At 45.8% G+C, this 15,292-nt stretch overlaps 1 protein-coding gene across 1 annotated transcript in view; it reads right to left on the bottom strand.

The window, feature by feature from the left end:
• Positions 1 to 15,292, bottom strand: part of KSR1 (kinase suppressor of ras 1) — a 588,594-nt gene that overhangs the window by 289,838 nt on the left and 283,464 nt on the right. The gene's annotated exons all lie outside the window — the stretch shown is intronic.

Raw genomic sequence — 15,292 nt, forward strand, 5'->3', positions numbered from 1 at the left:
GTGATGTGGTGGTGTCCCCGAGTGATGTGGTGGTGTCCCCGAGTGATGTGGTGGTGTCCCAGAGTGATGTGGTGGTGTGCCAGAGTGATGTGGTGGTGTCCCCGAGTGATGTGGTGGTGTCCCCGAGTGATGTGGTGGTGTCCCCGAGTGATGTGGTGGTGGCCCCGAGTGATGTGGTGGTGGCCCCGAGTGATGTGGTGGTGCCCCCGAGTGATGTGGTGGTGTCCCAGAGTGATGTGGTGGTGTCCCAGAGTGATGTGGTGGTGCCCCCGAGTGATGTGGTGGTGCCCCCGAGTGATGTGGTGGTGTCCCCGAGTGATGTGGTGGTGTCCCCGAGTGATGTGGTGGTGTCCCCGAGTGATGTGGCGGTGTCGCTGAGTGATGTGGTAGTGTTCCTGAGTGATGTGGTGGGTGAGGGTGAGAGGGTTGTGAGGGGTGTGAGGTTGTGAGGGTGACGGGAATGGGGATGAGGGTCAGGGTGTGTGAGGGTGAGGGGGTGTGAGGCTGAGGAGGTGTGAGGGTGAGGGTCGCATGGTGACTGCGTTGGTCAGTTTCAGAATCAGGAGAGGCAGAGTCAGCACAGTCTGTGAGGGATCAGCGTGTCTAGAGGCAAAGCATAGCGGATGTAGCATTGCTGCTAGCAAGTTGAGTATTTTCAAGCTGAGTGTCCCTAGAGAGATGGCAACACAGCAACAGCATTTGAGGAGCAAGGCTACTGTAAACAAGCACGGTAGGCTTTCACTTTCGTCCAGAAACAAGCTCTCGGCATTGCTGGGGCGGGGCAGGGGAGCGGCAGCCTTTGAAGTCTGATGCCGAGGCACAGACAAATGGTGGTGTGTTATGTGGCTGGCTCTGTGCACGCGCATAGATCACATGAACTGTATGCAATCCGCAGCCGTTTTGATAGACTTTTCTTTTCCGCTTACTATAATCTCGCCGGAGCAATGCACAAGCGCATTGGCTCAGGCGAGACCTAAAAAGCGCTAAGACATCGACAGCGCTGGCCATGTTATAGCACTTTTTCCCCCCCACTATGCTGCACAGCAGCCGTACCGTTGTACAACATGGGTAAAAACATTGACTACGCTGGGAGCTCTCTCACAGGCGTCTCTATTGCCATTGCTTGTTTCTTGTAATATGGATGCAGGGCATGCCCTCCTGCCATTGCTTAGTTGTCCTTTGGTCAGACGACTCCCCTACCCTATCCCCAACCTTTTTTTCTCCTGATTCTCCACCTGCCCCATTTGCACGGTTACGTTCTGTGCTAGGCACTGAGAAGTAATTATCGGAAGAGCAACAGAGGGCGCTGACTCCATTGCCCATTTTTTTTGTAAGTACAGGGGTGGCCAGTAGCTTGACTGGACTCGCCTCAACACAGACAGTGTGGAGAATGTGGACCTGCAGATAGCACGTGCACTCGTCCACTATGACCAGTGTCCAATGCACACTTCCACCACTCGTGCTTCCCACTTCCACCCATGAATATATGTAAAAAAACAGGAAGTGTACAGCAGTGAGCGAGCCCACACTCCTCAAGCGGGATTCAGGGAGGATCGTCCCCTGAAAAATCTTTGAAACATGGGCTCAAATAGTACATTTGCTAAAGGCATGTGATGTGCGAGGGTACTTTCACATTTGTCCAGTTTAGGGGAAAGCAAGGGCTAGAATGAGTAAATATGTGCTTTGCTGTTTGCTCCATTAGTTCTTGTACACGTTTATTTACATGTGCATTCTTATCTTAAAAAGCCTGTGAGGATGGGGCTTCTCTGGAGAAAGGCTACAGAGAGGTGGGCACTGACTCAGTGAAAAGAGAAGAAAGAGGGGAGTGTTAGGTGCAGAGAGGACTGACTAAATACAGTGCTCTCTCACTGAGTGTAACAAGGCAATACAAACTTGTCTGTTCTCTTTCTTATCCTTGTTTCTGTCCTTTTACACGGTTGCATTACTGTCTTAAGCTGCCTGGAATAAACAAAGACCTAAATAAGAGAAACCAGAACCAGAATTGCCATGCTAAAGAAGAATAGTCTATTTTTACACAAACTCTTGCCAAGTTCCACGTACTAGGTTTCGGACTTTCCAGGATTCTAAAACATTAACAAATGGCTGGTGCTTTTAACTGACCAGGATGGCAACCCTACAACTTACCAAACAACTGTAAAAAAATGCAGAGTGGAGAAAATGAATTTGCTTGTCCATTGTGTCACTGGGGGGTCATGGTAAGTGACCATTTGCCCAAGCAGGTCAGATGTCACTTGCCTTTTAATGTTTAAGTTATCACAAAGGCAAATGGAAGTCGGGGAGTTGAGTGATGTCCAGCTGATGACATCTACAGATGTGCAATGAAGGGGAGAGGCCTGTAGACAATGCGACTTCCCGTTGGCAGGGCTTCCAAACCTGGCATTAAGCTGACTTCGGCCTGAAATATTAGTTTTTTTTATTAGGCTGGGACCATAATGGGCGAGATCAATGCTCGTCTGGATTTGTCATGCGGTACAAGGGTGTCCTAGAAAAACACTGCACTGGAGTTATAGTTTAGACTCGGCATGATAAGGGGTAGGACAGGACTAAAGAGAATTTAAAGAAAGTTACAGAGTCGACTCTGTGCCAGCTGATTTAGGGATATGTTTAATTACATCATCAAGCATAGTTACTAAAGAGAAGCATAGTGTGTCCACTGCTGTAGTTTATTTAATTTTCTCTGCTGATGCACCTGGCTTGTTATGGTAGATGGAAAATGAGCATACATCAGGTATTTATTTATTTATAAAGTTTTTTATAGCGCAAACAAGATTCCGAAGGATATCAGAGCGCTTTACAAAAGGATGGAAGGAAGAGCATGCGATGCCTGAGTGTGGCTTTGTGACACAGATGGTTGTCTTGTGGGCACAGGTGTAAGTCATGCCCCTGCAATACCTGTGGTGCAGCCCCCACCCAATCTATCAGGGCCACCCCAACCCTTCAGGGGGCCCTATCTATCCCAAGACAAAGGAATATCTGTGAGATATGTGACAATCAGATGCCCCTCTTCATATTCTGCACGGGGGCATCAATTTGCATTTTATTTATTATTTGAATTTGTAGGGCGCAACAGCTACCCAAAAAGGGTTTCCCGGAGCCACATTGTAAATGGATTTATATAGCACTTACTACCCCTGACGAGGTGTCAACGCGCTTTTTCGGCGAGTACCACGCTACTCCAGAACCCATAAAGGATTGGTGGTGAATTAGTATAGTGCTAATATGAAAGTAATGAGTGGTGGACATGTTAGTCAGTTATCTGGATTGAGAAGGATAGTGGAGGGAAAGGATTAGTGGTGAATTAGTATAGTCAAAATATGAAAGTAATTTGAGTGGTGGATATAATGTGGGATCCCACCTCACGCATATGTGAGCTCACCTATTCTTAGTTTCATGCGGCAACATAATAACCTATGCTACGTAAGGTCCACTGCCAGTTTACAGTTGTTGCAGTAAGTGTAAGAATCGTTAGATCTTCTATATACACAAAATAAAGTTATTTTACTTTGCTTAGCTGAAAAAAGATAATACCGCACTTACTGAGCACGGTGGGTCTGCTTCTATTATATATATATTAGTAGGCTAATTCGTTCACTGTAGGGGCCTGTGTTGTACCTCAGGGTCAAAGGTTTCAATGAATGAATGGATTTATTAAATGCGAACTCCTGCCCAGAGGCATCTTGGCGCTAAAAAGGCATGAAAGGTGCAGATTCTAAGGTCCTCGAAATGGGCACTGATTCTCCATAAAGAGCCCACGCCTCCTATTGCTGTACAAAAAGCCACGTTTTCAAAACTTTTCCGAAAACTGATCGTGCGGTTTTAATTTCCACGGATGGCTATTCCATAGTAGAGCGGTGGTCCTAAAAAAGCGTTTCCCACCCCTAGATGTTCTTCTGAAAGCGGGAACTACTAAATTTCTGGGTGAGCCAGACCGCAGAGTCCTGCTCGTAATATACCATCACCGGTTATCCTTGAAAAGTAATGGTCCTTGGCCTTGCTATAACTTACAGGTCAAACAGAGTGCTTTAAACCTAATACATTGTTTATCTGGTAACCAGTTAAGTTTCTTAGTTGCCCCTTTTCTGGATTCAAATTTGGGGATTTTAAAAAGGAAGCGAGCTGCCGCATTCGGCAGGGTCTGAAGCTTCTTCAAGGACCCTACTGATAAGTTATGGTAAAGCCTACTGCAGTAGACTTCTAGAGATCAAACAGTAGAAAAGCTTCAATTTTCTTAGCTAGCTGCAGAGATCAGAAAGGGGCAGATGTAAGCTTGTTAACTTGATCGTTGAGCTTCAGCTCCTCATCTAGCAGAATTCCTAGGATTTTTAGTGACTGGTTGCGGTCACAGGTTCAAACCCTGGCAGGTCCACTCAGCCTTCCGTTCTTCTGAGATCGATAAAATTTGTATCACTGAGTTGGGTAACAATAAACATCTGTTTTTCAGCGCTAAGAGGCCTATGGGTGAACATGCGCTTTACAAATAAACATTATGTTAAAGCAGCGAGTAGATGCCACTATGCCGGGCATGGACGGATGCAGCAGTCATAGTGGACGAGCGGCATGGAGGGGAATGATAGGCACTGAGGTCTGAGTTTCTGACTCTTCAGGGCTTCCGGTAGTGCAAGGAAAGACTGCAATGGACTGTGGAAGAGTCAGTGGAACATTGCCGCTCTCTTCTCACCTGCCTCCTGGAAGGAAACGGTTCGCAAGTAAAGACACAGGCTAGGGTGCACCCGGTCCAAGGTTGACCTGACCTGGCAGTTCAGGCTTGACTTTTCTTATTGGTGCATGGTCAAGGCTGATCTGCCTACGGCTGGGTCCAAACAAAGGTGGCACTGTGTGGAAAATAACAGTGGGCCAGGATGCGGCCCGAGTAATTACCAGTATTTGAGATTAAGTCAAGCATTCCATCCATCACTTTTTTTGTTTACTTCACTTGTAGAGACAGGCCTGGCCCATGCACTTTTGCTGCCTACTGTGAATAAGCAAGTCAGGTGACGGCAGCACATAGGAGACAATGACGTGATGTCACCACCCTGTGTCACTCGCAAAAGCCAATGCCTGGATTTAGACCTGCTCAATGCGGATCACTGAAATTGGTTGCAGACCGACTGGCCCACCGCCAATGGAGAACACAAAATCAATCCTGGTCACTAGAAATAATTGGCAGTGGGGCCCACTGGTGCAAATTAACTTGAAATATCGGTTCTCCCAAATAAACTTCTCATAAATCCAATATTCTGCCATCTACTGTAGGCGCTTTCATACTAATTAAATTACAGAGATTGTTATGGTGTTGATGAAATGTAACACCAATTGCTTTGCCCCCAAAACTGGACAAATGTGAAAGTGTCCTCACAGTCTTTAGCGTTTTAGCTAATGCAGTATTTGGCCCAATGTTTCTATTTTTTTTTACCAGGTTTTCCAGGGGAAGGTCCGCCTTGAACCCCCACTGGAGGAATGTGGGTTCGCTTACTGTAATACAGCCTGGAATATTGTACATTATTGTAGCCAAATGGGCAATGCCAGCGTGTTAGTGGGGAGTTCCAGTTGTGGAAGCGGGTAACGGTATTCTAAGAAAAGTTTTTAGCAATTGCCCTTATTTATATTTATTTGTTTACACATTTTTTTTTTTTACAAATTCGGCCATTGCTGAAAGGCAGTTAACAATAGAATACAAGATAAATAATTAAGAACATTTTAAAATGGTAAAACCATTATAAAACCTAATTCTGTAAGATAGTTGAGAGATTGCACTGCTGTCCAAAAAACCCACCAAATACACATGATCTGAGTTGTGTCCAAAATGCTCAAGGGATGCACTACGCTTGGGATACAATACGTTTTCTGTTGGACGATCCCAGCATGGTGCCTGTATAAAACCTCAGCCTGAACTTAATCAACACCACTGATGAGCATTGGACAATGTTCATAATAAGCGAGTACACGTGGTGTCTGCAGGTCCACATTCTGGACACCATCTTTGTTGAGGCGAGTCTACTCAAGCTACAGGCCACCCATGATATTTACCATGAAACAAAAACTGAAAATGGTGCCAGTACCCTTTGTTGTGCATCCGATAATTACTGGTTAGTGCTTCAGTGCAGAACATTACATTGCGAAGGGAACAGGAGGGAAATCTTCACAAACAAAAAAAATAGATGTGATTGGGGTTGAGTCAGGGGTGCCAAACGCCAAAAGAAAACAAAAATATGCAAAGGGAGGGTGGTGTCCCCCGCCTCCATAATACAAGATTAAAGGGGCAGGGCACAGAGATTGAAACAGTTCTGCATCTTGTCACGCTTCCATGAATGCTAGAGGAGACACCACCAGTCATGTCCAGGCAAGGGTGTTGCAAAGAAAACAAGCATTTACAATGCAATAGGTCTCACATTATTAAAGTTGGAGCAATTGGCATTGTAAATGACAATGTCTTTTATTCATTGTTTTTAAAACCTGCAATCGGTGCATAAACACGCACTTTGAACGTATATTCCTTGCTTACAATGAGCAAAGCTGGCAGTAAAAGAGACTTCCAGCCTTGCTTCTCATAAGCATGGACTATAAGTGCAAAGTGCTTGTTTACGCAATGATGCAAATGAAGAAAAGGCATTGTCATTTACAATGCCAATAGCTCAAACTTTAATAATGCGAGACCTATTGCATTGTAAATGCTTGTTATAAAAGGGAATATTTAGCCGAGCATTCATTTATTGAAGTTACTGAATATATGGTGTGTTATGAGCCTGTGTAGTCCTTGCATCGATCTCCTCCCCGAAAAGCCTTGGACTGCCTGACTTGCACTACCGCTGAAAGTGCTGAAGGGGTACCTGACCCGGTTATTCGAAGTTCATAGTAAGCTGGGCCCTGGGACATCAGGGGTGAATGCCCAAGTATGAATGCCTCAGCAACTCCTGCTTGCACAGTGGAACTCTGAAATGGGTTATGCCACGTGATGACTTGTTGTGTCCCTGAAGTCATCAGTGACTGAATATCCAGTTTCAGTTATGTGTGAGACTTATTGACATAGCCAATGCTTGTTCCATAAGCACTCCAAGTATCCTGAAACGCAGAACATTTATAGTTCCACTGAAGTAATTTTTCAAAAAGAGCAAGCATTGGCAATGGGAAAGCACAGGGACAATGGAGGGTGGGAGGAAGGCTTGGTGATGGCAAATGGACAACGTAGGGTGGGCAGGAGGAATGCCTCTGGAAGCAAGCCAATAGGCGGGACGGGCCAATTGCGGACGGGCTGAAGAAAATGGTGATGGGAAGGCAACCTGATAACATATTGCTGGGGTAGCAGGCTGACAACAGAGGGCAGGCGGGAAGGACTAAAAAGCAAGCCACAATGGAGGGCAGGCGGTAGATATTCAGGAAGCAAGCTGACAACCGATATTGGCGAAGTAAGCTGACCGGATGGGCTGGGGCAGCATGCTGACAGCAGATGAAGGGGCGGCGTGCTAACAAAGGTCGGGCAGGAGGGACAGCAAGCTGAAATCCGAGGGTGGGGGGATAGAGAAACACATGGACAATGGAGAGTTGGTCGGGGCTGGGGAAGTAAATGGACAAGGAGGTGGTGGGGAAGCTTTAACTACTAGGGACCCGCAACGGGGAGGAGGCAAGAACAGCAACTGGGAGTGTGCGCGAAAGAACACGGTGTGGGAAGAAGTACATGAAGGAGGCAGCTGCAGAACACATGCACTCTCATCGAATGCTACAACAAATAGAAGACAAGGTATTACCCGTGAAAGGAAACCTGGGGAGGTGTCCTGGCTTTCTATGGGCAACAGAAACCCGAGCCGCCCCTTGTTCTCTGCACTTACTGAGCAGACAACTGCTGTCAGGGAGGCATTTCAGCGGAGCAGCAGTGAAATGGATCCAAAAAAAAACAAGCAGCACAGAAAGCGACTGCTATAGTAAAAACAAGATGTGCGCGCGCACTCTTGAAAACGAAACTTAGCATGGGGGCGGGACTTCCGTCTTGTGCGCGAATCAGCGCCCACGGAGTTCCTGGCCCGAGTAGCAGTGGTGACGCGGGGCTCCCATGCCCGAGGGAGAGCCCCGCAGAGGCTATAGAACACCGGATTGGCGGTAAGTGGGACTGTATTCGGGAGCGGGGGGGGCGCGTCTGTGTATGTGTGTGTGCGCCTGTGTGTGTATGTGTGCGACGGCGGGGGTGTCTCTGTATGCGTGCGTGTGTGTATGTGCGCTCGTGTGTGTGTCTCTGGTGAGGTAAGGGGGGGAGCGTGTGTGTATGCAGTGTGTGTATGCAGAGTGTGTGTGTGTGTGCGCGCGTGTGTGTATGCGACGGCGGGGGTGGGTTCTCTGTATGTATGGGTGCGTGACTGGACGCTTGTGTGTCTCTGTGTATGCGCATGCGTGTGTGGTGCCGTGCGCGCCCTCGAGGAGGAATCTGAGACAGCGAGGCTCGTGCCTGAACGCTGTCTCACATTCCTCTTAACACGCCAACAAAAGATCCATCGCTACGCTATCGCTATGCTCGACCTAAAAACAAGGTATGGGGGAGAGAAGGGCGAATGTAGTCTGCTCACCACAGGAACTTGCCCACACAAAGCGTGTGTTGGGGAAGCTCATGTGGAACTTCCCCAAATAGAGGGCTTTGCAAGTCTGTATCCTACTCCTTTGTAAACCTCAATCTTTGTATGAACCGCTCAACTTCTTTATTGGCTGAGTCTGCCTGAGTTGATTAAATGATGTTAGTTGATTAGAAGCCATTGTCGGATTCTAGGACATCTGACTGCATCCTAAAAAGAGATTGAGGTCTACAAAGAAACAGGACACATACTCCCACCGCACTCTACTGGTTCCCCCAGGAGTGTAAGTCCATGACCCACTTCTGGACACAGGACATTTAACACTGATCTTTATGCTGCAGCTTGTGACATGTACCATCCCCACACACTCTTTGGTAGCCACATCCTCTGGACCATCACCAAGCAGAGACCACTCTAGCAAAGACCGAGGATTATATTAGCTGCTAACTGCTACAACAATCCATGTCGGAGACCCAGTGCCGGTAAAGCAGACACCCTGTGGGACTTCGGGATGCTGTTTGATCCTCTTCTGATGAGCCTCACACATATATGGAGACCATTGTGACAGCCATCCACGGAAATGTTGGAATCACTCAGAATGAACCTTCTTTAAAGAAATTCAGATATGAAGATATCCCAGTGCAATATTGGTGGCAACTGTAACTGGACACGGAAGAAGAAGGCTGCATACATCTTGATGAGCCGCCTGTATCCTCAGGGGTGAGTGCATTTATCTCAAGGAGACACCAGCACCCAGGGGTGGGATCGTCTTATCAACTAAGACCGGCTACCACAAGCTTCTGTCAAAGTGGTGGTGTGAACCACAACATTTGCAACTCTGCCAGTTGTGTGTTTGGATAAGTTTATGTCTGTAGTCAGGGTTTAGTGGTTAGTTTCCACCTACCTCTTTATTCTGGTTTGGAAGGAAATGTTACGTAGAAAAAGAGAGTCATGTTGCCCTTATAAGGCTGGATGCGCAGCTCGGGTCACTGTTTTACACACTCCCCCTCTGAAACAAGGATGGCTCTAAGGGCTGTATAAAAAGGGACTCCAAATGCTCAGACAGGAAGCTGTAGACCCAGGCTCTCTCTATGTCAGAGTCCTTGCTCTAATCTACATTACTCCCCTGTTCCCAAAGCATCACCTCTGAAGCAACAAACCCCACCTCTCTTCTTTCTTATTCATGTATGGCCTGGGCACAGACACTGAGTAGCCCATGTTGGCACAGATTAATTGGCTGCTTGTTTACATCTTAAGGTTTGCGGAAGAGAAGAGACAATCTAGCCTGGAATCTGCAGGTGAGACGTGGCTCAGAGCAGCTGACATCCATTCAGGTTCCAGGCATTGTCCCACCAGCTTGTCCCATTCACAAAGTTCACTGCAGAATATCAGTGTCCCAGTCGGAGCTTGTCATTCGGAGTATTAATAGGCACCAAAGATGGCCATCTCTTGCCCAAAACAGATGCAAGCTGCATACCGAGGAGAGCCGCCTTGTTAAATGGCCCGGACATTCCCGTTCACATTTAACATGGTCTCAGGCCTGGAAATCATGTTCAAGTTAAAACAAACTGAAGCCCTCAAACCTCAGTTCCATGCAGTCTTCTGTACAGTTTCACAGAATATGCCAATACGGACAATGTATAAAGAGCACAAAGCAGATCCTACAAAGAGAATTGGCGTGGTCCAGGAAAGCAGCACCTAACCATGGAGCGCCGGAAAGGAATGCCTCTCGAGGGTGGGGCCTGCCGGAGCACGGAGGCAAAACCCAGAGAAAATTAGCTGGGATCCCGGAAAAAAGGAGGCAAGTGATTGGTAAGTGGGGTTTGAACCCCCCAATGGGAGCAAAGCACCTGAGGGGAAGCTAGGATAAGAAATGGGGCAAGGGGCAGGAAGTCCATACCTTGACCTCTCATAATTGGACATTTGACTCTTGTCGCTGGACCACCGCTCGCCGTCAGCTTCAGACCCCATCCCTGGTCCAGGAGTTCCAAGGAGCTTCGACGCAGCTGCAGCAAAAGAACAGCTGGCTTCGGGCAGGGCGAGGGAGCAGCAGAGGGCAGCAGCGTCAAGGGGCGTTCCATGTTTTTCGCAGTGCTTCTGTGAAGGAACCGATACGGGTGGTGGCAAACCCGTGGTGGGAGCGCTACCCAGTGGATTTGATATCAACAGATAAATAAAAAGTGGGATGGGAGAAGCTTTTTATCTGTTAATTAAAAAAAAACATATCCATAGATGCAATGTAGCAATCATCTCTTTATGGATATGCACTTTTAAAAGCAACAACATTATTTACGTATTTATTTATGTAACTAAGGGCCAGATGTAGGTAAATACTATTTACCGATTCTTAAATACCGAATTTTACCGATTCGGTATTTAAGAATAGGTAAATAGTATGTAGGTAATTTTTCAATAAATTTTACTGAACCTGTAAAATTCGGTATTTACCGATTCGGTAATTCCCATTCATTCCTATCGGCCTGGCAGCCCATAGGAATGAATGGGAATTACCGAATCGGTAAATACCGATTCGGTAAATGGGGAACAAATACAAGGGTGGCAGGGTGGCACATTGACACCCTGTTGCAACCCTGAATAGAGGATGGGTGCATGTATGTCTGCCACATTGCAGTGTTGTAAAAGCAAAAAATTGCTTTTTCAAAGGTTTTCTTTATTTACCACCAACTTATAGTTGGTGGTAAATAACGAATCCTTAACTGAGAAATGCACTCCCTTGAGTGCCCTCTACATTACGGATTCGGTAATTTACCGAATTGGTATGTTAAAGAAATCGGTAATTTACCGATTCCTTAAGTTACCTATTCGGTAAAATACTGAATCCTACAAAAATGCCACCTGCATTCCAAATGCCAAATACCGGTCGGTGACGGACGAAATTCGGTAATTTCGGCCCTTACCGACCGGTATTGGGCGACCTATCCCCCACATGCATCATTGCATGGTTTTGCGATTCCTTATTTGCGATTTTTAGGGAATCTCAAATTAGGAATCGCAAAATGGGATGCATGATTTAAATCGCATAATATTTGCGATTCGGTAAAAATCGCAATTTTTACTGAATCGCAAATATTATGCGAATTCTAATTTGCAATTTCGCAATTTCCATTGATTCCTATGGGCGAAAAGGCCCATAGGAATCAATGGGAAGGCATTGACATTTTGCGAATTTCAATTAGCGATTCGCAAAATGTTAAAGCATTCCATGGGTGCAGGGGGGGTCCATAGGACCCCCCCTGCACCCCTGAAATGTATTTTGATGTGCATGTTTCAATTTTGCGCATTTGAATACATTTTCGCAAATTACCACGAGGTTCACCCTCGTGGTAATTTGCACCCCCTAATTGCGAATTCGCAATTTGAAAAGTAATCATGCATTGCTTTTAAGGAATCGCAAATTTGCGATTCCTTAAAAGCAATCGCATTTTTGGAATTCGCTAAAAATAGCGATTTTGCCAAAAATGTTTGATGCATCCCAAAAACCTATTTAGGAATCGCAAACGGCCGAATTGACCGATTCGCACCGTTTGCACTTCCTAAATAGGTTGATGCATGTGGCAGATATCTGGCCCTAAGTAGGTCTCTTCGCAGCACTAGGAGAGGATGCACTTCTGTAGTGACGAAGCACATTTTAAAGAAATCGGAAAATGAAGGCTGTGTGGTTCCAGAGATGGATAATCACGCAATTGAACTGTGCGAAGCTCGATTTCAGAAAGGCCGAAATATCCAACATCCGTCATTTGAGAGGGGCCTTTTGCGACAGTTTTCGGTGGTGCGGCCGGGGCGCGCGATGACAAACACCCCTTGCACAGGGTGTCAAGTTCCATTTCTGTCTCCAGCATCATCGAAAACAACAGGCCCAGGGGCTTTGTTTTATCTACATTTTCCAAGCGCGTACCGGAGGGAAAGAAAATACGCCTTACAGGAACCAATCAGCGAGCAGCGGGCACGGCAGGTGGCAGCAGAGCGCAAACACTGTGTGCCAGCTGGGCACAACAGTTTACAGCAAAGCCAGGCCTGGTGGAAAGGGTGCTGGCGCGAGGCGTGCATGCGCGTGCTCAATGCGATGTCACTAAAGGACCGTATCGAAACTGTCCTACTTCAAGGTTTGATTCTTTGAAAAAAATCGGGTATTTTGTGGCACCGCAGGGCCTAGACACTATCCTGGCTTGGAGAGGAGGGCGAGGCCTGCTTGTCTATGCGCCGCCCTGACACTTTTTTGGACCAAACTCCGACACTGCTGCTCACATCTAGCGCCAACCAGTAGCTTTTGTACGTACCTGGCGCTAATCTCGGGCCAGTGTTATAAACACATGACCAGTCTAGTTCTAGACGAGGCTGCATTGCAACTCTGCTAGCGACATTTTTTTAGGTGTCTGTGAAGTTTTGGGGGTAGTGGGGGGGGGGGGGGGGGGTAATGACAGTTTCCTGGAATATGACCAAAAGTCATTCGAACACACATCTCTACAGAGCGTACCGAATGTTTTTTTTAGCAGTATAAAAAGAAACCAAAAAGGCAAAAAAAAAAAGTTACAGAACAAATAGTTTTAAATCAGGCTGTACATCTGTAGAATTAGATCAGGGTCTGTGCATCTCTAGTATTAGATCAGGCTGTGTATATCTCTAATCATAGATCAGGCTGTGTGAATCTCTAGTTTTAGATCAGGCTGTGTACATCTCTAATCATAGATCAGGTTAGGTGAATCTCTAGTTTTAGATCAGCCTGTACATCTCTTGTTTCAGATCAGGCTGTGTACATCTCTAGTTTTAGATCAGGCTGTGTACATCTCTAGTCTTAGTTCAGGCTGTACATTTCTAGTCTTAGATCAGGCTGTGTACATCTCTAGTTTTACATCAGGCTGAAAATCTCTAGTCTTGGTTCAGGCTGTATATTTCTAGTCTTAGATCAGGCTGTAAATTTCTAGTCTTAGATCAGGCTGTACATTTCTAGTCTTAGATCAGGCTGTACATCTCTAGTGTTAGGTCAGGCTGTGTACATCTCTAGTCATAGATCAGGCTGTGTACATCTCTAGTCTTGGTCTAGGCTGTACATTTCTAGTCTTAGATTAGGCTGTGTACATCTCTAGTTTTAGGTCAGGCTGTACATCTCTTGTTTCAGATCAGGCTGTACATCTCTAGTTTTAGTTCAGGTTGTGTGCATCTCTAGTCTTAGATCAGGATGTGTACATCTCTAGTTTTAGGTCAGGTTGTGTGCATCTCTAGTTTTAGATCAGCCTGTACATCTCTTGTTTCAGATCAGGCTGTACATCTCTAGTTTTAGGTCAGGCTGTACATCTCTAGTTTTAGGTCAGGCTGCGTACATCTCTAGTTTTAGGTCAGGTTGTGTGCATCTCTAGTTTTAGATCAGGATGTGTACATCTCTTGTTTCAGATCAGGCTGTACATCTCTAGTTTTAGTTCAGGTTGTGTGCATCTCTAGTCTTAGATCAGGATGTGTACATCTCTAGTTTTAGGTCAGGTTGTGTGCATCTCTAGTTTTAGATCAGGATGTGTACATCTCTAGTTTTAGGTCAGGTTGTGTGCATCTCTAGTTTTAGATCAGGATGTGTACATCTCTTGTTTCAGAACAGGCTGTACATCTCTAGTTTTAGTTCAGGTTGTGTGCATCTCTAATTTTAGATCAGTCTGTACATCTCTTGTTTCAGATCAGGCTGTACATCTCTAGTTTTAGGTCAGGCTGTACATCTCTAGTTTTAGGTCAGGCTGTGTACATCTCTAGTTTTAGGTCGTGTGCATCTCTAGTTTTAGATCAGGATGTGTACATCTCTTGTTTCAGAACAGGCTGTACATCTCTAGTTTTAGTTCAGGTTGTGTGCATCTCTAATTTTAGATCAGTCTGTACATCTCTTGTTTCAGATCAGGCTGTACATCTCTAGTTTTAGGTCAGGCTGTACATCTCTAGTTTTAGGTCAGGCTGTACATCTCTAGTTTTAGGTCAGGCTGTACATCTCTAGTTTTAGGTCAGGCTGTGTACATCTCTAGTTTTAGGTCAGGCTGTGTACATCTCTAGTTTTAGGTCAGGCTGTGTACATCTCTAGTTTTAGATCAGCCTGTACATCTCTAGTTTATAGACCAGTCAGTACATCTCTAGTTTTAGACCAGGCTGTACATCTCTAGTCTTGGTTCAGGCTGTACATTTTTAGACATAGACCAGGCTGTGTACATCTCTAGTTTTAGATCAGCCTGTACAACTCTAGTTTCAGATCAGGCTGTACATCTCGAGTCCTAGATCTGATTGTGCATTTCTAGTCTCAGATCAGGCTGTACATCTCTAGCTGGCTGTGCATCTCTAGTTTTAGATCATGCTGTGTACATCTCTAGTTTTAGATCAGGCTGTGTACATCTCTAGTTTTAGATCAGAATGTACATCTCTAGTCATAGATCAGGCTGTTCATCTCTAGTTTTAGTTCAGGTTGTGTACATCTCTAGTTTTAGATCAGGTTGTGTACATCTGTAGGTTTAGATCAGAATGTGTACATCTCTAGTCCTAGATCAGGCTGTACATTTCTAGTCTTGAATCTGGCTGTACATCTCTAGTCTTAGATCAGAATGTACATCTCGAGTCCTAGATCTGGTTGTGCATTTCTAGTCTTAGATCAGGCTGTACAGCTCTAGTCTGAGATCAGGCTGTACATCTCGAGTCCTAGATCTGGTTGTGCATTTCTAGTCTTAGATCAG

This window comes from Lissotriton vulgaris, chromosome 2_1 (assembly GCF_964263255.1).
Source record: "Lissotriton vulgaris chromosome 2_1, aLisVul1.2, whole genome shotgun sequence".
NCBI classification, from domain to species: Eukaryota; Metazoa; Chordata; class Amphibia; order Caudata; family Salamandridae; genus Lissotriton; species Lissotriton vulgaris.